Below are 26,522 nucleotides of genomic sequence, written 5' to 3' on the forward strand. Positions count from 1 at the left end.
TCTTGATCTTAACACATCAATAAAATGTGTGTGCTTCCCTCCCTCATTCCTTTCTTCTTCCATCTGCATTAGTAGTTATTAATGCTCAGATTGCGGGAACAGCATGCCTAAAACTCTATGGTGGTGCTTCGTGTGAGCACGCGATGAGTGCCTGAATCCTGAGCGTGTGCCTGCGGGCATCTCAAAAAGTGCTCAATTCTGCACACTTAAAGGAACCCTGCAACACTCACAATCGAGTACTAGAAATGTATTTTGGGGGAAAGTCTATTGTCCCAGCAATACCCTTCCGCAAGAATTGTGAAAATCCGTTCACTATCACCGAAACTACGCGTGATGAGAAATCGCGCATAATCGTTCCCTCTCAATTCGACCGCGGCCAATGCGACGAAAGCTGTGTGCTCTCTCCCTGCAAGGGGGTGGCTCGCGGCGTTGTCTGCGGCGGCCTTCGATATATCACAGGCGCGGGAGTTTTCTCCTTTTCTCCACAACGTGGAGGGGCCTATTTCCCGTCCAGTGCCACAAAAAAGCAGGCATGGGTACCTGCTCGCAAGCGCGCGCTCGGGCAGGTATGGCGTTTTTGAAGCAGTAAACGTTTGTTGACGAGTGTTCCTGTTGAACGGGAAGTATTGAGCTTATCACTCAAAGTATGCACGCACTCAAAACATAAAAGAAACGGCAAAACTGTGCCTACAGGTTCAGGCATAGAAGAGGCCCGTACACAGTGCTGACGACGGCGGAAATGGGAGAAATTAGCCGAGAAGTTGACCAGTGACAGCCTATCGGACAGCCATGGCCTCAGTGACGTCGCTTAGGCCATGCCAGGGTTGCATAAGGAGAACTGAAGAGAGCGCGGTTGGTTTTTCCGCGTCTTTCACGGTGATTTGCACGCTCACCGCTTCACGTGCATGTGTAATATTGGGCTCAGGTATTCCTGGCAGTGTAGTATAAACGTCGCGCAGGTTTACGTGCACTGCTCAAAGAGTGTTGCAGGGTCCCTTTTAGGATAAGATGAAGTGAGCCTCTGTGCCTCCAGTCTGCGGTTGCTGCTAAATTACAGCTTCCTCATCACTGTCACATCCTGGTGCTAGGGTACAGGCTGCGCACGGTCAGCTTTTTGCCATCTGTAATGCTATTGGGTTGCCACATGCCATTGCATAACGTCTTGAAGTGGACAGATTCAACCTTCTTGCCAAAAACAACTTTGGTACTGGTACCACTGAACGGTCATTTTGTCAAAGGGTAGCTCATGCATCACTTGCCTCAGTTGGCGAAAAAGCGCATCCCCATATTCATGTGGCCAGCACCTGTGTGTAGCCAAAAGCCTCTCGTAAAACCTTTCACTTGCCCGATGCTCGTATGTGTCGGCTGAACATCTCCGTTGTCTCTGAAGGGGGGTATGGGCTGGCCTGATGTCCCCTTTGGGCATGCGGCAGTCAGGCGTTGTGGGGATCGCGACTTGCACGCGAACCCCTTTCTGGCTAGCTTCCCATCACGGCCGGCGTTGCACAATGCGCCTCGGTCGCGCAACGGGAGCCATACGGGAGAGCGCCAGCGATCGTAGGGTTCGTTGTCGCCAGGGTGGAGGCGTTGACCCTTTTCCCCTCTGCCTTACCCGAGAACCAGTTCTTCCTCTCTACTAGCGCCACCAAATGGCGAGGTGTGGTGGGTTGTCGCATGACGAGAGGATGGGCTCTTGTCTTGGGGATGCGGTAGCGCGCAGACGTTTTGGCATGCCGTTCAGGACCTGGGGAACGCACCACAAAAAAGACGCGTCCGGGCGAGCTGAGAGGCTGCACCCGCGCTCGCACGTGCGGCGCCTCGCTGCTCCGGTATTCCATTGATGAGTCGAACCATCTCGATCTCTAGCGTTGTTTAATGCCTCGCTCCCAATGTTACTGTTATGGCCTACGATTAGTCTGTATGCAGTATACTTGATTTGCACTTTGCAATAATGCTGCCATTGGTGTTTTGTCCTTGTCGCCCCTGCCTCTGTCTGCCTCCGCAAACAACGGACCCGTCCGCAGCTGTCGCTCGCAAGCCATGTTTGCTGATCGCGATGGCTGCGGGGTGGGAAATACCTAGTTTGTGAAATGTAGAATCCCACATCTGGTGCCCCAACTTGAGGCCTTGTTTGCGGAGACGAGCAGGAGGCACGGCAGCATCCTTTGTTCTGCCATTGGACGATCCGAGCATAGACAGACTTCAGGCCTAACTGATTGGAGCGAGTTATTAGCAGAGGCGACCTTTCCTGAGAGTGAGGCAAATTATTTATTGCTGTGGCGTTTTTAATTTGTTAAGCGCCGAGTTTGCAGCAATCGTGTATATGGCAGGACATCGCTGCCAGTTAACATGTGGTCTCAAAATTTTTGTCGGGACGTTGTTGCTTATGGAAACGAGGGTTTTCGAGTTTGCATCCACGCGAGGCCAGGGAGCCCGCGCCGTTCTGTCAGCCCGAAGTGAGTGTGTACGGAAGCTGCAGTTTGGGTCCGAGTTTTCTTTTTGTTTTTTCGACTCCGGGAGTCGAGGCTCTGGGAGCCGTGTGGCTGGGCCACGTGTGCCTCAAAATGCTAGCTGGTATTGGAGCCCGGCACAGGCGCTCCGATACCGCTGATTGCGGTAGGCACCGTTCGCTCATAAGCTGCTTGTGTTGCAGCGAACGTGTAGGACCCTCAACAAAGCATATGTCTCCTCACAGCTGCACGTACGGGCACGTTCGGGGTTTCTTTCGTTTGGTCTGTTTTGTTTTGTTGTGTTTTTGGATGCGGGTCGTTTGCCAAAGTGAGTGACCCGAAGGCTTTCACAGCCGGTCCTCCCGGAGAAGGCACGACCTTGGGGACAATGCGAGGGGGGCACGGCGTGCTCCCTCTCTTTTGTTGATCGCCTCGCACGAGAGAAAGGAATCTCTCCCGCCTCAGGAAAGACTGTTGCTTTGACCCCTGCGCTGCGTGAAAAACTCCTTTTTTCCGCAGCGTAGCTGTTTTTGTTGTCGCGCCACGCGGGCGACGGGACTGACGGGGTGCCTCACCCCTCCCTGTTTTCCACTAATGGGAAGAATTACGCGGGACAATCTTTGCGCCCGCTAATTGTAACGTCGCACGAGCCCTCTTGTTCGGCTCGAGAGGCCAAGCTCTGTTCACGTGAACTATGCACCAGTGTGTTGAAATGCATTTCAGCATTTTTACACAAGCGGTGTTCATGTGTGTGAATATAGGGCTGCCGTTGGGAGCAGATACTGTTTCCGCGTTCATGTGTATGAATGAAGTGTTACTGATGCGAGCAAATACTGCTTTCGCAATTGTGTGGTTAAGGATCGCGCTGGGTGGTCGATGCGATCTTGAGTTATTTGTGCCCTGTACGATACAGGGTCAGAGCAGATTCTCTAGCTCTGTTGACATTTCCAGAGCGGTTGCATTGCTGAAAAACCTAGCAGCTGAACCATCGGATTGTGTCACACTATTGATGCAGTCGAGTTTGTATTCACCCTAACCTACACGCTGCAGGGTTAGGACAATTTGGCGTGCTTTGTTGACGCTAACAAGCTGGCAGTTATGCCGAAGCCATGGCGATTGTGATATTCGACATTGAACAACGTGATCTATGGGATCAAAGGGCTACTGCAGCCTGTTTTTTCCTGCCCTATACATTGTAGGGCTTGACATTAACAGAGTGAAGGCAATTGTCATTACGATCGCGCCACAAAGGCGGTGCGATCGGAGGGCTATTTTTCTGCCCTACGCTGAATGTAGGTGCTGTGAGTTTCGTTGTGCAGCTGAGCCACGCAGGATTGGACCACATGACTGAGCGTGTTTATGCTGCTGACTACTGTTCCGGACGACGGGTCGTCTGCAGCTAGCGAGCCTGCTGAAGCGGCACAGTGTGACATGCTGCCGCCAGCCCGGCTGAGGGAGTCGGCAGTCTCTGGTCACTTTGCGGCCACGGGCCATCACGGATGTCCCGCCACTTGAGCAACGCTTGCTTGGGCTGGCTGGTGCCAGCTGGTGACGAGCGGAAGCCGGCGCACGCAACACTATGCAGTGACGAAAGATTTAATCGGCGAACGAACTTTTTGTCGCCTCTAGTCTTGTAGACGGCTCTCGCTGGCATACGCAAGGAATTAAGGAGGGAGGGATGTGGGGATCGCGACTTGCACGCGAACCCCTTTCTAGCTAGCTTTCTGGCCGGCGTTGCACAATGCGCCTCGGTCGCGCGACGGGAGCCATACGGGAGGGCGCCAGCGACCGGAGGGTTCGTTGTCGCCAGGGTGGAGGCGTTGACCCTTTTCCCCTCTGCCTTACCCGAGAACCAGTTCTTCCTCTTTACTAGCGCCACCAAATGGCGAGGTCTGGTGGGCTGTCGCATGACAAGAGGACGGGCTCTTGTCTTGGGGATGCGGTAGCGCGCAGATGTTTTGGCGCGCCGGTCAGAACCTGGGGAACACGCCACAAAAGTGACGCATCCGGGCGAGCTGGGAGACTGCACCCGCGCTCGCACGCGCGGCGCCTCGCTGCTCCAGTATTCCATCGGTGAGTCAAACCATCTCGATCTCTAGCGTTGTTTAATGCCTCGCTCCCAATGTTACCGTTACAGCCTACGATTAGTCTGTATGCAGTATACTTGATTTGCACTTTGCAATAAATGCTGCCATTGCTGTTGTGTCCTTCTCACCCCTGCCTTTGTCTGCCTCCGCAAACAACGGACCCGTCCGCAGCCAGCGTTCGCAAGGCATGTTTGCTGAGCGCGATGGCTGCGGGGTGGGAAATACCTAGTGTGTGAAATGTAGAATCCCACATCGTTAACCCTAACATTGTGCTTGAGGTCTAACATCTTGAACTGGTACACTGGGTATGTTGCTAGGCCCACACTCAGCTTAAGGAGGGACGCGGCCTTTGAAAACCAAAAAATCGCGAAATAAGCGATTTTTGGAAAACCATGTATTTGGGTTGTATATGTCATAAACTAGCTGTTCTGAAATTATCAGCTCCTAATTCATCGTAAAAATGTCAAAAAGCGGATATATAACCAGCCGCGGCATCTCCCGAGGAGCGAGCAAACGCGAAACGGACCCAAATTTCGTGCGAACGTAGCCGCCATGCTGCTCTCCGTAGAGACGCCATTTTTATCTTGTTTTGTTTGTGAATTCTTGCGCTTTTTTTTTCCTGCCATTACTGCTGGCGGCTGAGGCGTGGCCGAGGCGTGATAAGCTTGTGATTGGGGGACTTGCAGCGCTTTTCGAGTTTCCCGCGTCCCTTTCGGGAAGCTACGATTGGACGGTGCGCGTGATGACGCGCGCTTCTTCCCGGCCGGCGAGGTCGCATCTACCAGATTACCCGCACCATCGTCTGCTTTTCGCCGCTCCTTCGTTAGTCTGTCTCACTGTTTACCACCTTTTCGTTCGCTTGTACGCTCATTTTACTTGGTTTTTTGCCGTGCTTACGATCGCTGACGTACTTCAATAGTTCAGAGTAGCCTGCCAGATTGTGTACGTGATCGGACACGATGTGCGGAGTGAAGTTCATAACGCTACACGCGTTCGGTGCGCGGAAGCGTTCCATGAAGCTTCTTCGCATGGCCAAGAAGAAGGTGGTGCAGAGCGTCGCTAACGAGGGTGTCAGCGCTTCCAACGACGTATCTCCTGCCCTGTCTGTGGAAGACTTCGATGCTGCGAGTGTGTCCGGCGTCTCGAGTGCATCGACCTCAGCGACCTCGGCGACCGCGGCCTCCGTCTCCGGTCTCACATCAACCTCGACAAGCGGGAACGTGTCGCGTACAGTTCACTTGGAGACGCATTTCCTTACATGCGAGGAGGTCGAGGCAGCGAACAGACAACGTGCTGCTGTTCAAAACGAACTTGGTGCTATGCCGGCGACCCAGAGGAAGTTCCAAGCCATGGAGCCCGACCCTGTACCTGCTATCGCTACAGGTGAAGGTGGGAAGTTTTGCATAGTGCAAATGGATGTTCTAAACGACCTGCTCGCCGGCACTGCGTGTAAACATTGCCACGCGGCTGGCTTGACAGTTCAAGAAGGCACGCAGCTCGGACTGGCAACAAAGCTTCACGTGACATGCCCTGACTGTGGAACTGTTGCAAGTTCTTGGTCCTCTGCACGCCAGAACGAAGCAATGGCCTTTGAGGTCAACATCCGAGCCATTATGGCGGCGAAGCAGATTGGAAAAGGGCAGACAGCCCTGAATGATTTTTGGGCAGCTATGAATGTGTCCCATCGTGGTCTACACCACAAAACTTTCCAGAAACACCTCAAGAAGACATTTCGCGATTCAGAAACGGAATGCGTGGATAAGTTTTATGCAGCATCGGCTGCTGCAGTCCAGAAGGTGTACAAGGAGATGGACCAAAGCTTCAGCAGAGACGTTGCTGTAGCATACGATGGGACATGACATAAGCGTGGACACGCGTCTCACATCGGAGTCGGGGCAGCCATCGAGTACCACACGGGTCTCATCCTGGATGCCGTCGTTTTGTCAGACCAGTGCCTCGGATGCCAAATGGGACCCAAGCCTGGGGAGGAAGAGTACGACAGCTGGCTCAAGAACCACGTGTGCCAGAAAAATACGGATGTCAAGTCTGGGAGGATGGCGGTCGAGGCAGCTCTCATTCTTTTCTCACGCTCTGTATCCAAGCACAACTTGCGCTACACGACGCTGGTTTCCGATGGGGACTGTGCCACCTACTCTGCCCTTGTGGAAGACAACGTCTACGGGCTCATCCCTGTTGTGAAAGAAGAGTGTCTCAACCACGTCCAGAAGAGGATGTGGAGTGGACTGAACAACTTGGTGCATAAGAGTGACAAGCCTCTTGGAGGAAATGGTAGGCTGACGAAGGTGCTCATCGAGAAGCTAACAGACTATTACGGCTGGGCACTCCGAAACAATTCGAACGATGTTGCTGCAATGCAACGTGCGGTGATGGCAACGTTTTATCATGTCACATCAACTGATCAGGAGGCTCACCATGACCTCTGCCCAGAGGGTGCAGACTCCTGGTGTCGTCATAAGGCTGCCGAGGCAAAGGGTGAACCCCAGCCTAAGCACAGGTACAATCTCCCGGGCTATGTTGCTGCAGCTATGCTGCCTGTTTACAAGCGCCTCTCGCAAGCTTCTCTGCTTCAACGCTGCTTGGGAGCAAAGACACAGAATGCCTCCGAGTCATTTCACTCTGTCCTGTGGTCCCTGATGCCCAAGGAGCAGCATGCTTCATTGATAGCTGTTGAGACAGCACTGCATGAAGCCGTGCTGAGGTACAATGCGGGCTGCTACAGGGCCACTAGAGAAATATCCCCGTCTGTGGGGCTCACACCAGGTAATCTAGCTTTCCAGCGAGCTGCTTAAAAAGACGCCTTGCGCATGCACAAGGCCAGGAAACGAAAGCAGGAGAAGATGGAAAAGCGACAGAGGAGGAAGACAGTGCGCCAAGACACCCCTAGCTATACTGTGGGGTCATTTTAGAAGTGAAAATGTGTCAACAAACTTTGAAGGCCGTTTTCTCAAAATGAACTTTTTCCCTTTTGTGACTGCTTATCCCAGTGATATCTCAAGAAGTGCTTGTCAGATTTTCATCCCGTTTTTTTTTTATTCCTGAGGGCAAGACAAGCCCGTTTTTTGAAATTTTTGTCTCTTGATTTTGTAAAAAATCAAAACAAAATCATGTTTGCATGTTTGATCAGCAACACTAAATTTAATGCTGTGCTAAAATTTTTCTGGTGAAAAATTTCAAAAAAGGGCTCTGTCTTGCCCTCAGGCACATATTCTGGAATAACCATAATAAATTTCATAGTTGCAGCACGCTTGGCTAATTCTCCAGGACTACCCGCCGCGGTGGCTCAGTGGCTAAGGCGTTGCGCTGCTGAGCACAAGGTCGCGAGTTCGATTCCCGGCCGCGGCGGCCGCTTTTCTGATGGAGGCGAAAAGCAAAAACGCCCGTGTGTACGAGATTTCGGCGCACGTTAAAGATCCCCAGGTGGTCAAAATTAATCCGGAGCCCTCCACTACGGCGCGCCTCATCGCCTGCGTTGCGTCGGCGCGTTAAACCCTACAATCAATCAATCAATAATTCTCCAGGACTGGGATAAGAAACCCATAAAGACCACCGTGGTATACCCTCATAACTTGAGAACTAACCTCCGTAGCTCGATGAAACTTTGCACTCCTAATGTTGATGCTATAACAATACCCTGAAAATTTCATTCAGATATCTCAAGAAACAAAAAACTTAGTCTCCAAGGAGCCATGAAGAGAAAACAAAAGTTTGTTTTATTCGAAAGATTAGGTGTTTCATAGTACCCCAAGCGCTTTCCCGGAAGCAAATGATGCTTTATTCACTGAGAAATAAGGCAATTTAAGCCAAAATTTTAAATCTCCCGCTAAAATTGCACATTTGGTGACGTGAGGAATGGCGTCACACGGGCCGGTCCATGAAACAGATACTTAGTATGTCAACTCCATATAGCACCCACACGCGGGAGTCGACCGAGACGGTGGCCATTTTAAAAATACTAGTAAAACCTAGTGCACCCGCAGCCCTAGTCATGGAATCGCCTGATCCAGAGAACAAAACTCTCGCCGTGGAGCTCGCGCTTGCATTTAACAACCTCACACCACTTGAACGCTCAATGCTTCTAAGTGCACGAGCGGCAAGAGTTGTGGGATACGCGGATGGACCGGAAAGCGACCATTCTGTGATAGCCACAACATTCGAACGCCCAGCCGTCGGCACCGCTGCCTCGTCAGCCCCGTCGCGACGGACGAATGCAGACTGGTACGTATGTGCCGTATTTTTATTACGGTTAATAATAGTTCAACTTCAGTAGCAGTATCGCTTATGCCAGTTGGCCGGTGTCGTGTATGGAAAGCCGTTCGCGCGAGCTCTCTGCTTCGACCAGAAAGATACGAGCGTCAATGCGCGGTGTTTACGGCATTTTTTCCCCCAAGGTCAGAGCGCCTCGAACCCGAAAATTCGTCTGCGCGACGGCGAGATGTCGAGCTCGGCCAGGCGGTAGTTTCGTACGCATTGGCGCACACGCTTGCGTGTTCGTTCGGAACTTCAACCGTTTACTCCACCGTTCTTTGTCATAAAAAGAACGTGCAGTATGTTTCACGGGCATTTAGCTCGCTATGCAAACTGTGAGCCCTGCCTAACATGCGTTTGCTTTTGCCGGCCTCCACCAATCGCAGAGCTTAGCTCATGTGACATCACAGGTTCTGTTGCGGAAAATGAGCTGGTGGGTCGCATGGTCATTTCCTTTTTTCCTAATTATGTAGCTTATTTGAGCGAAGTTTGCGTTATAAGTGTTGTCGTTATGGTTCTAACGAGGCAATCTTTCGAATGAACCAAACTTGTGTTTTCTCTTCATGGCTCCTTTAAGAAATCCGATTGTGGGCCTAGCAGCATACCCATTCGGGTGGATTGGCCACTGACGATAACAGCCTTCAGGGGCTTGCAGCTTGTTTGCCAACTCCCATGTGGCAGCAATTTCAACATACCCACCTTTGATTCTCACGTACCCACTGAAGGGAATCGGCCAGTGGCAATGTCAGCTGCGGTGAGAAGCTTGTGGCCATTCCACCACTTACCATTGGGCTATGACGTCAACGTAACCCGCCACAGGCGCGTACCCATTCAGAGGGACTGGCCAGTGACAGCAGTTGGAGCCTTATGGCCGATTCACCAGTTCCCAACTGGGAGCGACGCCAACACACACCTACCCACCTACACACATGCTTTCACGGCTCAACAAGACAGTGATGCTGACACATTCTCGGATCGTAACAGAAGGCTTGGGTGCCCCGTAACGTTTTTGACTTTTGGTATACTTGTCTCGCCATGTCCGGCATTGCTGCTGGCATATAACAATGTACAGTAAAACCTCATTACAAGAGACACTGAAGGGATCCAGAAAACACGTCTCTTGTAACCAAGGTCTCTTGTATGCAATGTTGCTAACATGGTGAACATAGGGAATCTGACCAAACAGACCTCATTCAAATGTCTCTTGTAACCAAGTGTCTCTTGTAACAGTGTCTCTTGTAACGAGGGTTTACTGTACATAGACCATATCTGGGTGAGTGATTCGGTACCAGTACCCAAGCGGTTAGCTAACTTTCTGTGCCTGACTTATGCCATGAGGTGCAGTCAGCTTGGGAGCGAGTGATAGGTGCGTTACCGGTAAAATTTAGCATTGTTACAGCTACAGTTACCTAAGCCAAAAAGTAACTGTTACAGTTACCGAATTTCCAGCAAGTTGTGAAAAAGTAATGTCGTTACTTTAAAGTTAAAGTATAAAACTAAGTAATAGATCACAAACAAAATGAGTTTATTAATAGAAATATACGAAGTCATGCAGGTAGTCGCAATTGCACGTGGTAAAACCCTACACAAATAGAAACTCTCAAGCCCATTGCAACTCCACCATTCGTGTACACCTCATTTTGTTGCTCTGTGTACCTTTTAAAGTCCATAGCCTTTCTTGGGCTACTTAAGCGTGAAATATTTGGTCTCTCTGTCAGTCCATCAGTCCTTTGATTTAGCCGCCCAGCCAAAAGCTACAAGAATTCTTGAGACGTTTAAATGGGCGAAACATTCCCAGGCCGATTCATCTTTTAGGAGCATAAGAAATCTGGTGGCAATGTTCATACTTGTCAACATTGTTGAGCATAAAAAACTCTTAGGCCTATTTGAGGCAAAGCATCTATACATCAGTGATATTTGCAGTTATTTTGATGAAAAATATATGGCTGCTTGAGTTTTGCGAGAGCGGATAAAAATAAACGCCTTGAAAAAAATGATTGGACCTGCTCACGGCGCCTTGTCGTGGCGGCATTGCAAGAAGTCCAACAGTAGTAAAAGGTTCCACTAGATGGTGCGTGAGCAGTGTAGTGCAGCCAAATTGAATTGAACTGAACTGAATTGACTTACGCTAACCTCCACTATGTTTATCGTGTGAGGCGGAAGAGAACATGATGTGAGACAGAGAGCAATTGCGCGGCAAAATTTTGTTTGTGCGCTCGGTTTCGGGGATTTCGTGCAAAAATCATTTTAACTTAGGATGAGCTGTTTCTCAAATCTGGCACCCAAGAGCTTCTTTCTTTTCAGAGTTTAGTAGTCTTTTTTTTTTTCTTGTTTCTGTTCGACTCCAGATGAACGAAAAGTTTTTAGAAATCACTCTTAAAACCGACCTTAGACCTCAGTCTTTTGTTAAGAAGAAAATCCTCTTAGTGACTTCCTCTCCTAAACTGCGAGAGGACTTGCTGTGTTGTGGAACAAGAGGAAGTCCAAGAAAGTGCAAAGCGCAAACTGTACGTCGGCATTTAACGAGTGTTGCTGTTGGAAAATACCTTTCTAAAAAGTAACTGTAATGGTATTTCCTATTACAGTTAATGTGTAAAACAGTAAGTGTTAGTTACAAGGCCTGCTAACTTGAAAGAAACGAGTTACAGTTACAAGCTGTGGAAAAAGTAACTATTTACTGCTAATTCATTTCTAGTAACTAGGTTCTGCTGACATGTCTGTGGAGCACGGCCTGGCAGCAGTGTTATAGGTCAGGCCCCTCTTGATGAGCTACCGTATAACACATGCACTTTGTAAGTATAGGCATCTCTTGTATACGCATCAAGCTTCGCGGTCGCTGTGCCACCTGCCGCCGCTTCTCCGCGGCGTTTGCGGGATGGGCGCTGTGTGACTCACAGGGGCCATGCAATGTTTTCGTTCTCTTTCACTTCTTTTTGCCTTTCTGCACCCTAAACAACTTGCTATGGCCACGTCTTTTAGCATAGTGCATTTGGGGCACTTCCAAAAGCAGCTGCGTCTTGGTAGAGTGCTCACACGCCAACGAGAACTATCGGGGGACGCGGTGACGGCAGCAGCATATCACCAGTGTCACCTCCGAAACGTCAAGCACCAGTGAACTCTACTGTCGCCTCGTTTAGGCCTGATATTAGCACGGTGCGAGGTTGATTTTGTTTTGCAGTGCGGACAAAAAATGGGGCTTGGTTTCTCATATATTCGTCGTATAAATTATGTTTTGTGGATGGGATTACCGAAAACCTGACAATATCTGTTTTTATGGGAATATAAGCTACAGGAAAATTTTAAATATATTACAAGGCACTGTCATTAAGTATGTGCACACTCGCGCCCTATAGCAAAAACCAAGTAAGGGTTAGTTAAATTACGGAAAAATAAATTGTCTGCAAGTCGGGAAGAAACAGAATAGCTCGTATGGGTATGCAAAACCCAGTGAAGCTTGGGCAATGCTGAAGAAATTCACCTAAACGTAGGCCAGGTAGGGATAACCAGAACAATTAGGTGCGAAATGCACTGCAATATCGAAGGACATGGAGGCATGGTCCATAGAGCCCCTAGCTTTCCGCGATTCCGCGAAAAATCGCGGAATTAAAGTGTTTTCGCGGAATTCAAAAAAAAAAAACGTTGAAAGTGTGGCGCTACGTCCCCAAAACGATATATTCGGTGAAATATGGCTGAAAAGTAATAGCAAAATGGTTTCTATTGTTTGAAACGTTTTTAATGTTGAAAATTTAAATTTGCATCTGCGTATTCCTACCTTATCGAATAATAAAAGTGGCTAGGTGGCGCAGCCTCCACCTGAATCAAGGGGCTTAGCCATAGCCACAGAAAGAGAACATTGCACATGACGAGGCCCGTCAGATTGCACACAAATGAAGAGAGAGAGAGAGAGAAAGACTTTATTTGAGGCCAGCAGGGAGTGGGAGGTCGGGATGCGCAGAGCCTCCACATCCCACCCACGTTCACGACGTCCTCGGGACTAGGCCCCGCCGGTGTCGGCGTGAGCGGTGCGCGAAAGGTACTCGGGAGTTCGTCCCTTTCCCCCCCGTCTGCGACTCGCTCCGCTTCTGCCTGGCGAGAGCAGCCTCGAGCTGCTGGACGGCTAGAGTTTGTGCGTTCAGGTCCGTCGAATAGACGGCACTCGTTATGGTGTCCGGCAGCCGGCCGTAGAGGTCGGCAGCTTCCACGGGGTGCACTGCACAGTCCCACAGGATGTGGGCCAGAGTTGCGCGATGTTGCCCGCACACACTACACACGTCACTGGCGTACACGTCCGGGCACACGTGACGCGCGAGCGCCGGCGTGATCACTGACTGTGTTTGTAGTTGGCGTAGTAGCCCCTGTTCTGTGGTAGTAGCACTGCCTGCTGTCGTGTTAGTTCCGGGTGGGGCGCCGGAGCAGTGCGCCGGCCGAGCCGGTACCACTCCAGCACCTCCCCGTACGTGAGGAGGGGCTCCGGGTCCCACTCCACGTCGTCGTTGTCGTCTTCGTCATCGTTGTCTTCGCGATGGCCTCCCTCTGTCGCGGAGCTCGGCAGGGGGGAAGAGACCGCTGCCGCGCGGTTGGTCAGTCCTCGCGCGGCTGCGTCCGCCGTCTCGTTGCGGTTGGGGAGACCGTCGCCCACGTTGCCTCTGATGTTGGTGTGCGCCGGGAACCACCGAAGGTGGGTGGCCGGCACCGCTGCACTGATCACCGCACTGCACTTTACCGCGCGCACTGCACTTTCACATACGTTGTTCTTGGCGTAGTTCGCGATGGCCGTGCGCGAGTCACTGAGCACTGTGGTGCACTGCGGATCCGTCAGCGCCAGCGCGATCGCCGTCTCCTCCGCCTGGCTGGCGCACGGCACGCGGACGCTGCAGGCGCTGTATATTTCTCCCGTGGTGGCGCGGACCGCCACCGCTACGTAGGCGTCGGGTCGGTCGGTGTACCGGGCGGCGTCCACGTACAGGGCGCCCGTGTCGTTGGCGTGCGTTGCGGCTAGCAAGGCGCTAGCATACTTGGAGATCTCTGACATTGACTTGGAAGTTCTTCAAGAGTGTGAAGTGCTTGGATCCCCAGCAAGCTGGGTGTCTCTCAGAGAAGAGATCAGAGTTTCGGGCCGTTCCTGGATTTATAGCCCTAGCTACTAAATGGCAAGTGTACCTGAAGTCTGCCCAAGACCTCAAGTCTAGTGACAGGGACTTGGCACAATTTCTTTCTAAACAAGAAAAACCAGGTGAAGATTTTGATGTCCTGGCTTTCTGGGCTGGGATGGAACACCTGACTCCAACACTTTCTTCTATTGCCCTTAAATACCTGTCGGTCATTCAGTCACTATGGTGACATCGTGCCTCACAAGCGCCATTCTTTTGGTGAAGAAAGCACAAAGCATCACCAGATGCTCAGCCACAACAGCTTCCTTCAGTTGTAAATGAAATCTAGCATGTTAGGAGTATGAAGTGTCTAATAAATGAACAGTTGCCATGTACCTTATGCCGTTTCAATGTTGTCGCGGAATTTTGCAGATTCCCCTATCTAGAATCGCAGAATTTGACATGTTCCACCGCAAAAAGTAAGGGGCTCTAGGCATGGAGGAGGGGGAGGGGACGCTTAACTATCGTTGTGTACCAATGCGAAGCAAAATCAAGAAATTAACGTTTTAGTGATCCCACACAGAAGCTGCGCGTTCAGTTCATTTCTGTTTTTCGACTTAAACGAACAGCTGATCACTCGGTGGTCGCATCTTTTAGGAGCATAAGGCAGGCAGTTCACAAACGATAAAAAGTGCCGTTGGAAGAGTGTGGTATCTGATAAAGCCCTGTGATTTCAGTTTGTGCTAGATTCTAGAGACTACCTGTGTCATAAGACTATGTTTGGAAGAAGCGTTCAATCGCGGACGTGGATTACTCTATAAGCCTGTCTCCGCACTGCTTGGGGAGGATATATGCAGCAGATAATAGATGTTTGCCGGCGCTCACCTCATGACAAACGACCCAGCATAAATGGTTTGTCGTGTGCGGATCCCCGAGAAAAATTTTGCACTGTTCGTCGTACTTATTTCGTAGAATGTTTGTGAAATTTATGCCACACTGGTTTGTCCAGCGTACATCTGAGGTATGACATTGGCAAGCGTAACTGGCAGGTTGTCAGGTATGAGCGCTCCGCTAGGTTATGTAACCGCACAAAACCGATTTACATAGTAGTGTATAGCCGGAGCATGACCATCTGAGAAAACGCTGCTTGCGGACACACTGTTAATAGATTTTAGGACAGTAGAATTAGAATCAGCTCCATGCATATGCCGGTTTCACGACGCCGGCCTGTGGCACACGTGGCACTTATATATTCCGAATGAACCCCACGAAGATCGCGTCAGAGATATTTACGCTCTCGTAAATGCTTCTTATTTGCGAACAGAGTGACTGCTTCACATAAATATGCATTTCCAACGCATGCACACGGTAAATCTCAATCATGAACGTGCCGGAAAAGCATCAGCGACAGTGGGGAGTGGGCCGGATCTCCCGCAGCTGCTTTCGAAACGGGCCACTAGGGGGATTTCACGGGCGCCCCTACAGGCAGTGCTCGAGGCGTATAGCCATGCTTTCATTTCTCCGCCATCTTCATCTCTCTCATCCGCTATCCACGCTCTTCCTTCCCCTTCCCATGCACAGAATAGCTGGCCAGAACTAATACCATCAGGCCAACATTTCTGTGTTTTTTCATTTCAATAAAATCTGTCTCTAGTTACTGCCCAAGACTACATGGTAGTGTATGCTAAATACTGTCTTCAGGGTCCCCATAGTTACTTCAGTCTTCTGCGTGCTTTCTTCAAAACCAGCTGTGTGCTTATGTTCTTGACCTCTTCTACCTCTTCCTGGAAGAATGGTAGTATGCGGGAAGCAGTACAGTAATTCGGCATATAGCTGCACCGTCGGCAAGTTGAAAGATGGCATATAGCTGCACCGTCGGCAAGTTGAAAGATGTATGTGCCACACAGTGCAGGCACAATGTGAGTTACACTGCGTGCATTTAGTGCAGCCAAATCAGCAACCTTCATCACGCAGATAAGCTGTACCTATTCCATATGGCATTTGAGTCCTGCCACTTGAACATGCGCAGTGAGTACCCAGCCTAAAAAAACCATTGGCCGACCAATTGGAATTCCAATGGGTCGGCCATTTGGTCAACCAATTGGTCGGCCAATAATGTATTAGGCACCCATTGGCGTCCCCATTGGCCGTCCAATTGGGCGACCTATTGGCCGTCCAATTGGATGACCTATTGGCCGACCAATTGGAACGCCAATAGGTCTTCCCATTGGCCGCCAACTTGTTGCACTTTTAGTTGGTTCTATCCCATTGCTGCAGCCACTCCATCTGAGCTGCCGCTGCAGTGCGTTGGTTACCTGCATCACAAATAGAACTCTTGGAATGGATGAATATCTTTATTGCTCTGTTTGTATACACATACTGCAGCATGCAGACAGTTCGTCCTTTAAGCAATTTTCCACAGGCCATTGTCCATGCCGTGCTCCGCTCGCCGCAGGCTGGCTGGACCTTCACAAAGTGAGTGGCAAAAGCGAACAATGGGTTAAGTTTATAATAAACCGCAGTTTCGCGCATTAAAACAACAAGGCACTGAAATGTTGAGTGGCGTCAGCTCACCTCTTCAACAACGTCCCATGCATGGCGAACTCCGTTGCGTGGCGATGTCGTGAACCCGGCAATCGTAACATGAACAGCCCTGAAATACATTAGGCAGACAAATTAATTCTTAATAATACCGCTCACGCTATGACGAGTGAAAATGGCAAGGAAAACTGAACCAGCTATGTTACTCACATAAAAAGAGGCACTCTTCCTTCGGTGCGAGGCTTAGCGGCGTTCAGCGTAAAGATGCATCTTGAAACACACTGCTATGGGTGTGCGATATCGTCGTCGCCACTTCTCACACTCTTGCAGACCAGTTTACATTTCCAATGCAATGCAGTCAGAGAAGACTGCGTGTGCAACCGACCAACACGCCTACACTACCTACACCGGCAGCACCACGTTGAATATGCCACTTATCCACTGTACGTCTATGGATTGGATTCGATTGGATTGGATCGTGGTTTTATTGGTTTTATTTCAAAACAATTTTGCTACTCGTGTCAGAAAGTTTTCTTTAGTGTTTGCTTGTTTTTTTTTAGAACTTTATCTTGAATTGCTGATTGTAATATCAAAATTAATTGCCTAGGTCATAAATATACATTTGTAAAGGTTGAAGTCATAGAGTTTCATACTAATATATACTAGAGGGAAATCTGGCGCTGCATTCGCGTGCCGCCGTGGGCGGCGCCATTGCAGCTAGCGACGTTCCTCGCCTCCTTGGCTTGGTTAGCCACATGGCTTCTTTTTCGTCTTGAAGCCAAAAGGGGTAACATTGTTTTTCTGTTCATCTTTCACGAAGCTTCTAAATAATCCCTGGCAAATAAATCTTTATGGAGCTTTTATTTTTTAATAACAGAACAAATTCGATTAATTTTCTGCAGTAATATTGTTGCATTTTTGCAGCCAAAGCCAACTTTTCAGCCTGTTCGTGAGCCATGCCAAGGACAAGTGGAACGTGCCTGCCCGGTACATGACGGCACGCTCGCCGAAGCGCGGCTCCCCTAGACGGTGGCGCCACATTTCCCTCTAGTGTATATTAGTATGAAACTCTATGGTTGAAGTTTTGAACATTTCTGAAGGTTTCATAGCATCCTCGATTAACCGCACCGGTGCACACCGGGGCACACCGGTGCGCCTTTTCATCCTCGATAAACCGCACCGGTGTGCACCGTCCGTCCTCGATAAACCGGGTTGCACCGTCGCGGGGCAATTTTTGGTTGCACCGCCGCGCACCGAGAAAGTCGACGGTGCGCCGGCGTGCAGTCCCGAGATGCATCGCGGACGATGCCGGCGAAGGAGCTTCCTCCGCCGTCTGCTGCAGCGACGGCGCATCGCCGCACTCGTGTCAAGGCGGACGGAGTTGTGTATTGTTGCTGGCAAGGATGGCTTGCTTGTGAATTCATCGGGCAACGATGCGACAGTCTCCTAACGGGCGGTAACAACGGCCAGTGATTGTAAATGAGGACGCGAACTTTGTGTACTTCAAAGACGGCTGCATGCATTGCCAGAAAGTTGGGGATTGACATTCGTTTCGTTCGATCGAATTATCATGAACTGTTACCGGAGTGCCTAGACGATGAAGACCTACTTGTTTTGCTGTAACGGAAGGGCGGAACAAAACAGGCACTCGCATTATGGTTCAAACGAAGATTAGAAGCAGCTTGTATGTAGCTGTTTAGTGGAAACGTTGTTCCGCATGTGTGACGGATTTAAGTTGTGCGTACATATAATCATTGGCCTTCAATAAATACCACTTTCAAATAGCGCTGTGTCATATAACAGTGCTGTATTGTTACTTGTGAACGTTTTTATGAGTTGATTTCTTAGATTAAGAGATGGCGCCTTGGTAGAACCGCCCCGTTTGTCCTCGATCAACGCTCCGTGCCGGTACGCACCGTCGTGGGGCACTGTGCACCGCGCCGGTTTTGGGGGCAACACCGGTGAGTGTTTATCGAGGACGCTATCAAATTAAGGGTGAGAGAGAGAATTAAATTTCAGCAAATGGTTGTCGTAATTGAATACTATCCAAATACTATCCAAAATGGCTCCCCGATTGGGTCATCATGTTGGAGCAGATTAACTTTATGGTTGGAGCTACAGTGAACTAGAATGTCTTGATCCAGTGGCGCGAACGGGAGCGCTTTGCAGCGTTCGGGCTGAAGCAAAGCGCGTCTACCGCCGCCAGGGGCGCCACTGCGCCTTCTTCGAAAACGGTACCGCGGTTGCACGGGCCGTTCCTTGGGGCGCTCGCCAGCTATTGCCGCTGCCGTTTTTTACTGTGGTACAGTAATTAACCTTTATGGAAGAAAGATGCTCACTTTTGTTGTCCCTGTACTTTTCTAAGAACGTTTTGTTGCCCATCAGACCCGTTTGAGCCATCGGGCAACGGCTACAAACAAATCGTCTGCTAGCGGCGCAGACGATACGAGCGGATGTGCGATACGTTGGCGGCGCGCGGTCGGACAAACTCTCCGTCGGTTTATGGCTGAGGCCGGCCTTTCATTTTCTGCGTGTTTTACGTTTCCGTGATGTTCCACAGAAGCAAGAGGTATACAATCGTCAGGAATATAGTTATTGCGAGTGCTGTCGAATAGAGGTTGGCCAGGCCGGGTACGCGATGTCAAAACGAAGGACGGACACCTATTGCTTTGCTCCGGGTTGTCACAGTGGTTACCCTGCAGGTGCTCCCAAGGCGTCTTTGTTCGCCGCTCCTTTGGACGATGAACTGTGCAAAAAGTGGGGACAAAATTTGGGAAGACTGGACAAACTCTTGACCATATCTTCAGCCGTTGGTGAGCGCCACTTTGAGCCCGAGTGCTTATTGCGTGATTACATCCACGTAATAAACGGCTGTAAAGTGTGACTTGTACGCGGGAAGCTGTCACTGGCTCCAGGTGCTGTACCTACCATCCTGCCTGACTGTGCTTCGAATTCTGCGCGGAGCATGCACGCGGAAGCCGCAAAGGAAAAGGCGGACAAGAGTTTCAGTTTCGGCAGCCAGCAAGCAAGCTGAAGAGCCGAAAAAGATGAGGTGCACCAGCCACAACACGAGGCTCTCTCTCCGCAGTGCTCACCAAATGAAGTCGCAAGTTCTGTGGAATGATGCTTTCACAATGAGCCATCTTCAAGAAGTCAAGCTTCCTTCAAAGCTCTGGTGCCGGCTAAATTGTGCCGACGATCGAAACGTTCGTTTCGCTATACGACATCGATACGAAAAAAAAAAAAAAGCTAGACATTTTCACGAGAAATCTGTGCTCTTCTATCCACATGACGACAAAGTGTCGTCGCAAACATTCTTTTCGTGGTGTGTTATGCGGAAGCGGTGACATATATTCCCTAGCTGTTGCGAACAGTGTGCTTCAAGAAGCTGACAGCAGTTCGGCCTGCAAAGGGGCCATGACGACTAGGAGGTTTAGTGATGTATTACACGTGCTAACACAGAAGCTGCGATCTCAAACGACACATTTGGAGACGCTGCCTTCAGCACTAAGTGCCTGGGGAAAGTTTCCTCTGAAGGTAATTTGTTTATTGCAAACTTTGCTGCTGAGAAAATCAGCCGGGTGCTACTGGACGCGTGAATACTGGGTATAATTTGCTTTTGTAGAGTGAAATTCTCAAGTAGGTTCATGCCGGGACTTTATTACAGTAAATATAAAAAGTAAATCCATTCGTAAAGAATTAAACATAGCAGATTGTCCGCCGGCAGCACATCGAACGCGTACGCTCGCATCGATCGTCTGCGCAGGTAGCAGACGACACCAAACAACTCGATTTATAGCCGTTTCCCTACAGCTCAAACGGGCAGATTTGCAACAAAACGTTCCTAGCAAGGTACGGAAATGCCAGACGCGAGTAGCATTTTTTTTTAAGGGTTAATTACTACCCAACATCGGAACAGCGACAGCCTGCCGCTGCGGCGCCTTTCGAAGATGGCGCAGCAGCGCCACCTGGTGTTTTCTACACAGAAGAGCACGCCCCTTCCTCGCCGTTCGCGCCACTAGATCATTCTAGTTCACTATAGTTGGAGCCAATGGGTCCAATTGGGCCAACTGGCCATCCTAATCGAGCCAATGGGCCCAATTCGGATCGCTCCAATAGGTCCAATTGGCCCCATTGGGTTTCCATTTGGACCCATTGGGATTCCATTTGGACCCATTGGGTGGCAAAATGGACCAATTGGTCGGCCAATGGTTTTTTTCGGCTGGGTAGGCTTGCCTAGCTCACTTGCTCCTTCGCTGTAAAGGGACACTGAAGTCAAAATACAAGTTGCTCTAGACCGATCGATTAGCTCACCGAGAACACAAATATACAACTCTTACTTGTAGCCCTTTTTAAAGTAAGGTAGAAAATAGTGAAAACATTGACACGTGCTGCTCCCGCTGGCTATACTGCGCAACTTGCACCGGGAGTGCTTTAAATCGTCTAGTGTGTGCAATGTCTTTCCTAGCTGTTGCCAGATGGCGCGACTCATCCATACTGGGGGCGGTGGTACCACTTTTTGAGGAAGCATGCAAGCTACGCACAAGCGGTTGGTTCAACGCAAACGTTCATGGGGCCTCAAAAAGACTGTGTGTTCATACAACACAGTGTCAGTACTGACCACTGGTCCCATGAAGGAACATTTTTCTTAGTGGTCCGGAGCTGCAACGGATGTGGGAGTTCGGGAAAGCACGACTGATTTGACCGAAAGGGACCAAACCACTCGGCACGTGGTACCGTTGTGTTCACTTGCATCTGTACCGCTATGCATCACCACTGCCTCGCCTGGTTCTGGTTTATCGTGACGCAGACAGCGAATGCATTCGCTGTCTTCGTCACGTTTGATCAGCGTTCGATTAGTGATCTCTCAGTAATTAAGGCATCTTTTGGCACTGAACTAACGCTAAAATGGCTATGGGGAGGTCAGACTTATGTTTTAAGGCTGTGGCTAACCCTCCGTCCACACGGAACGATATGCAAGTGCTGAAGTTTCGTCCAGACGGAACGGAGCGTTGTGGGTTATCTTTCCGTCCAGATGGAACACAACTGAGAGCTTAGCGTTCCGTCCAGACAGAGCCGGCATGGAATTTGTACAGTTCCGTCCAGACGAAAGCAAAACCGGCTGATTAGACACTATGTTCAGTCTTCACATTTGGTGCAGAGGTTGCGCCTCAGATAATTGCACTAATGTAGTCTGTTCGATTCCCCCCAGACGTGTTTTTTTTTTGTTTGTTTTTTTTTTTTTTGTGGTTGTGCCAGCGCTTTGTAACAGCGCACTTCGCGCCCACTTTACTATTGACGCGGCGAGAGCAGTCGGTCTTGATTTTGCACTCAACCGGCCGCTCCGCTACTGCTCACTAGAGCCAAGACAGACATATCCATCGCCAGAGTTCTGATCATCGGTAGTTCGTAATGGTGATTACTAATTAACGGTTATTCTGGCTAGTCAGTGAGCGGAAACAGTTCGTTCGGCTGGGTAAATATCAAGAAAGACTGCTCTCGCTGCTTGTTGTGAAGCGGGCATGGTCGAGGTAGCGGCTTGGAGTTCCGTTTGACGGAGTTAGAGTTAGTCCGATCGCCTTTCTTGAGTTTCGTTGATTTTTACCCAACCGGTCAAACCGCTTCCGCTCATTGACTAGCCAGAGTCACAGTTGATTAATAATTACTTTCAATGATTACAGATGATCGGCCGTCAAACGAACCACCAAGCTCCCACGCCCGCTTCACAACAAGCAGCGAGAGCAGTCTTTCTTGATATTTACCCAGCCGAACGAACAGCTTGCACTCATTGACTAGCTAGTATAATCGTTAATTAGTAATCACCATTACGAACTACAGATGATTGGAACTCTGGTGATGGATATGTCTGTCTTGGCTCTAGTGAGCGGTAGCGGAGCAGCTGGTTGAGTGCAAAATCAAGACCGACTGCTCTCACCCTGTCAATTGTAAAGTGGGTGCGAAGTTAGCTGTTACAAAACAGTGGCACTACCATGCAAAAAAAAATACGCAGTGTCTAGAGTTACATCTGATGGGACTTGTAACCCGCCTCCAGAGTTACGTCCGACGGAACCCAGAATTAAAAGCTAAAGTTATGTCCAGTGGAACTTTAAGCCAGTGTCTTGAGTTACGCCCGGCTTAACCTGTAAATGATAGAAGTTACGTCCGACGTAAGTGAAAATTAAAGAAAGGTACGTTGGACATTTGCCGACTTCGAAAATCTTGCGGTACGTCGGAATAAAGTCCCTTCTCCGATGAAAGGACCTTACGTTAAATGTACCCAATGCCCAGAGGCTAAAGAAAGGCACGGCAGACTTGGCCGGTGGATGACTGTATACAGGCCTGTCGGATGCACCCGCAGGTGTATCCTGAGGTTGTGCTATGTGGTTGTGATCAGGTTGTGCCTCTGGAAATGCAAATCCAGTGCCACGGAGGAAGAGCCTCCTGCGTGATCTCATGCGATTTACATCGGACGATATTACTGCTGGGATATTGGCCACTCGAGTGTTCGTCTTGTTAACCCCTTAAGGGCTCATTAAACGAAAGAATTGTGTTATAAAATGGCCAATTTTTTTTTAATGATGTGATATGCTTCAGTAACGTGTTCAAAACAAAAAGATATTATTTAAAATATTTTACGGCATAAAATAAAGTTTTATTCGTCATTCTCCACTCCATGTAATAAAGTTCAGGAAAGTATTGGTTTGGGCGAGTTGGTACATCTGGCATATTGAAGCGCAGCAAAGACGAGGACAGGAACACAGACAACGACACACAGAGCGCTACACACAGAGCGCGACACACAGACACACACATAGCGCTCTGTGTGTCGTCGTCTGTGTTCCTGTCCTCGTCTTTGCTGCGCTTCAATACGCCATGTAATAAGCTATAGCTGGGACACATCAAATGTATTCACAAATAAATTTCTGCACCCCCACAAACTAAGGCTGGGTTTCAATTGCTGCGCAGAAAACTAACTTACTATTCCTCGACAGTTCACCTGAAGCTAGGTGAGGCTACCACCTGTGTGGTAGCATTCAGAGCGCAGCACTACGCAGAGAGCCTCCATGGGGTCTATGCGGTACCATTCATGGGAGCTTTCCATCGTATCATAGCGGCTGTCTTCCCCTTCGGAGCCGCTCAGACACACAGCTGATCCAACAGCCGATCAAATCAAACACACAGCTGATATCCTCAGCACTCTCACTTTTATCATCTGAAGAAGACAGATTTTCCGCACCAGAACGCCGCACAAATGAGGCCATGTTTGTAAAACGTGCGGGAAAGAAACCACCCGTTCCGCCATCTAGCGTGGAAACTCTCTTTGAATACAAGCGCCAATGGTGGAACTCGTGCTGCCATCTATGTTGTAAATAGAAAAGCACTGTTTGACGAGCTGGGCTCGTCAAAAGCCTCTTGTAGCATTGCAAAAGACCCGTGACGAGCTCAGCTCGTCACAAGCAAAACACTGGCAACTGCTCATGGCGAGCTCAGGTCGTCGTAAGCCCTTAAGGGTTAAGCCTCTGTTCAAAATGCGGTCCGGTCAGGCTTTGTGGCGACAAGGGACCGCCTCGCGCTCGTGAACAGAAGACCTAGGTTCGAATCCCGCAGCCCCAAAACTTTCCTTCCTTCCCTTTTTTTTTTTGACTCAATGACCATTGCTATGAATTTCTGCATCATGTTTGGAAGATGGACTGCAGTGGCAGGTATTGCGCTGCTTTCATTACACAAAGCACTGCAAGGATCACTCGATTTCTGGAGGCTGATGTGGAGTGGTACCATTTAGCTTATGGCCCACACAGCATAAAAAATACGGTTTAAATTTCAAGGAACTTGAGACAGGCCCACCATAAACTTGTTACGAAAGAGGAACGAAAGTTCAATTTGTTACAGAGCACACAGAGTGAATGTTTCACAGTTGTGGGTTGTCGATGAAATACTGTTTCGGCTGGTGACCATGACCATTGTCCGTTTGATATATACTTCCGTTTCCGTTTGATACTTCCGTTTGATATAACAATTTTCTTTCATGGAACCCGCCGTGGTGGCTCAGTGGCTAAGGCGTTGCGCTGCTGAGCACGAGGTCGCGGGTTCGATTCCCGGCCGCGGCGGCCGCTTTTCTGATGGAGGCGAAAAGCAAAAACGCCCGTGTGTACGAGATTTCGGCGCACGTTAAAGATCCCCAGGTGGTCAAAATTAATCCGGAGCCCTCCACTACGGCGCGCCTCATCGCCTGTGTCGGCGCCTTAATCCCTACAATCAATCATCAATCAATTTATTTCATGGAGACTGAATGATGCATCCTGAAGAAGCAAATGCTTGATTCTTTGATTTCAGCAAAAACAAGTGAATTATACTTACAAGAGAGGTTGTTTTGTCACCATTATTACAGTTCATGAGGGCGACGACTGATCGTTGTGCATATGCATTTGTTACCACGACCTAGAGTTCTTCCATATGTACCAGTTGCGAAACTCTGCTTCAGAATGCGGGCGGCGCAGCTCCGTTGAAGCTGAGGGGCAAGCGTACTGGCACACCCCTGGGGACCACAACTGAACCTCGCTAAACTGTTAAAATATTTTTGTAAAATAAAGATCGCTTTTCAAATTAGCAGACATTAATTAGGTGAAATTTACTTGCGTTTTTGTGGCTTTTCCTTTTATGGCGTACGGCAGCAGCTGCAAGCACTGGAGTACTACTTCCACTTTCTGCCGACAGACGACAGGCTATTCAACTTGCCCTGTGCTTGCCCCGCCGCAGGGGGTGACAACCGAAGACTGGCTTTCGATACACGGGGCCTATGGGGAGTTTCGCAACTGGTATATATCCAGTAACTCTGACCACTACAAAGTCGCTCAAATAATTTTACTTGCACTTAGTACAATTTTAGTTAGGTTGTTAAAGCCTTCGAAAGGTGCAGACTTTGGAAGCCACAATTAAACAAAAATGGAGTGGTGAATGGGGAAGTGTAAGTGATTCAGCAAATGAGTCCTTATATGAATTGCCAGGACCCATGGGTTGCCTCGAATTATCCCTTGGTTTGAATTATGCAACTTCAAAGCAAAGAGGTTCGTTTGCACCACTCTACAAATGTCTCTACCATGTCTCCCCACACTGAATGTCTCTAGTAGATGCATCGACCCCGTTCGTTGGGACTGATGTGGCATAGCTGTGGTCAGTGGACCTGGCAGTAGCGGGGCCAGCAACACAGTTGGGCCATGCATTGCAAAGTGGGGCCTCGGTGGCTGCTACCATTGTAGCCCTGGCAGCTGGAGGCACCAGGTGCATCCAGGACCATCGCCATGGAGGGGCCGCCACTCACAGGTTGACACGGGGTCTGGAGCTGATGCGAAGTTAGGCCACCCCCTATCCAGGCTGGCGTGAAGTCCCTGGCGTTGCCGCATCACCCCTGACGACTCGCTCTTCCAGAACCGCCTGCCTCTTGCTGCTGCTCCCTCCTGCTCTCCTCCTCTCCCCTTCATGTGCTCCTTGTGAGGCTTTCGGGACGGGCATTTTCTTATTGGCTCCTCTTTTCGCCAGAGCCCGACCCTAGCAAAAATTCTGATACAAATTCTAACACACGTATATGCTTATTGCCATTAATACACCGATCATGTATTAGTCTATTAGGTCTATCAGTTTGTATTAGCCTATTAGTTCTATCAGTCTGTATTAGTCTATTAGGTCTATCAGTGTGTATTAGTCTGGTAGGTCTAGCAGATTGTATTAGTCTGATAGGTCTACCAGAGTGTACTAGTTCTATCAGAACCAGTGGCAAGTTCGAACAAAGCAACGAAGCATGGAAACACATTTTATTATCAGGGTACACAGGCAAATTCCTCTGGCTGACAGAAATCTGGCTGAATAATTTAATGATACATAAGTTCGTAAGCTGATCAAGAACGAACGAATAAATTGCAATGCGAATCCACAAAATAGCTGCACCATGCAATCAGAAAAGCTCGTCAAACCTGTACGGTCCAGCCACAGGTACACATCGAGCGCATTAATGGTCGACTGAACACCATTCCCATTTCGATGCAACTTCAAAACGGCATTCATCCTTCCGCAACACGCGATTAGAATGGAGT

General features: G+C 49.5%; 1 pseudogene; it reads left to right on the top strand.

The window, feature by feature from the left end:
* The first annotated feature begins 5,856 nt into the window (after window positions 1–5,856).
* LOC144163784 (uncharacterized) lies at window positions 5,857–7,347 on the top strand (annotated as a pseudogene).
* The last annotated feature ends 19,175 nt before the right edge of the window (window positions 7,348–26,522 follow it).

This window comes from Haemaphysalis longicornis, unplaced genomic scaffold, assembly GCF_048455015.1.
Source record: "Haemaphysalis longicornis isolate Haplotype H1 unplaced genomic scaffold, Haemaphysalis longicornis Haplotype H1 scaffold_1, whole genome shotgun sequence".
NCBI lineage: Eukaryota > Metazoa > Arthropoda > Arachnida > Ixodida > Ixodidae > Haemaphysalis > Haemaphysalis longicornis.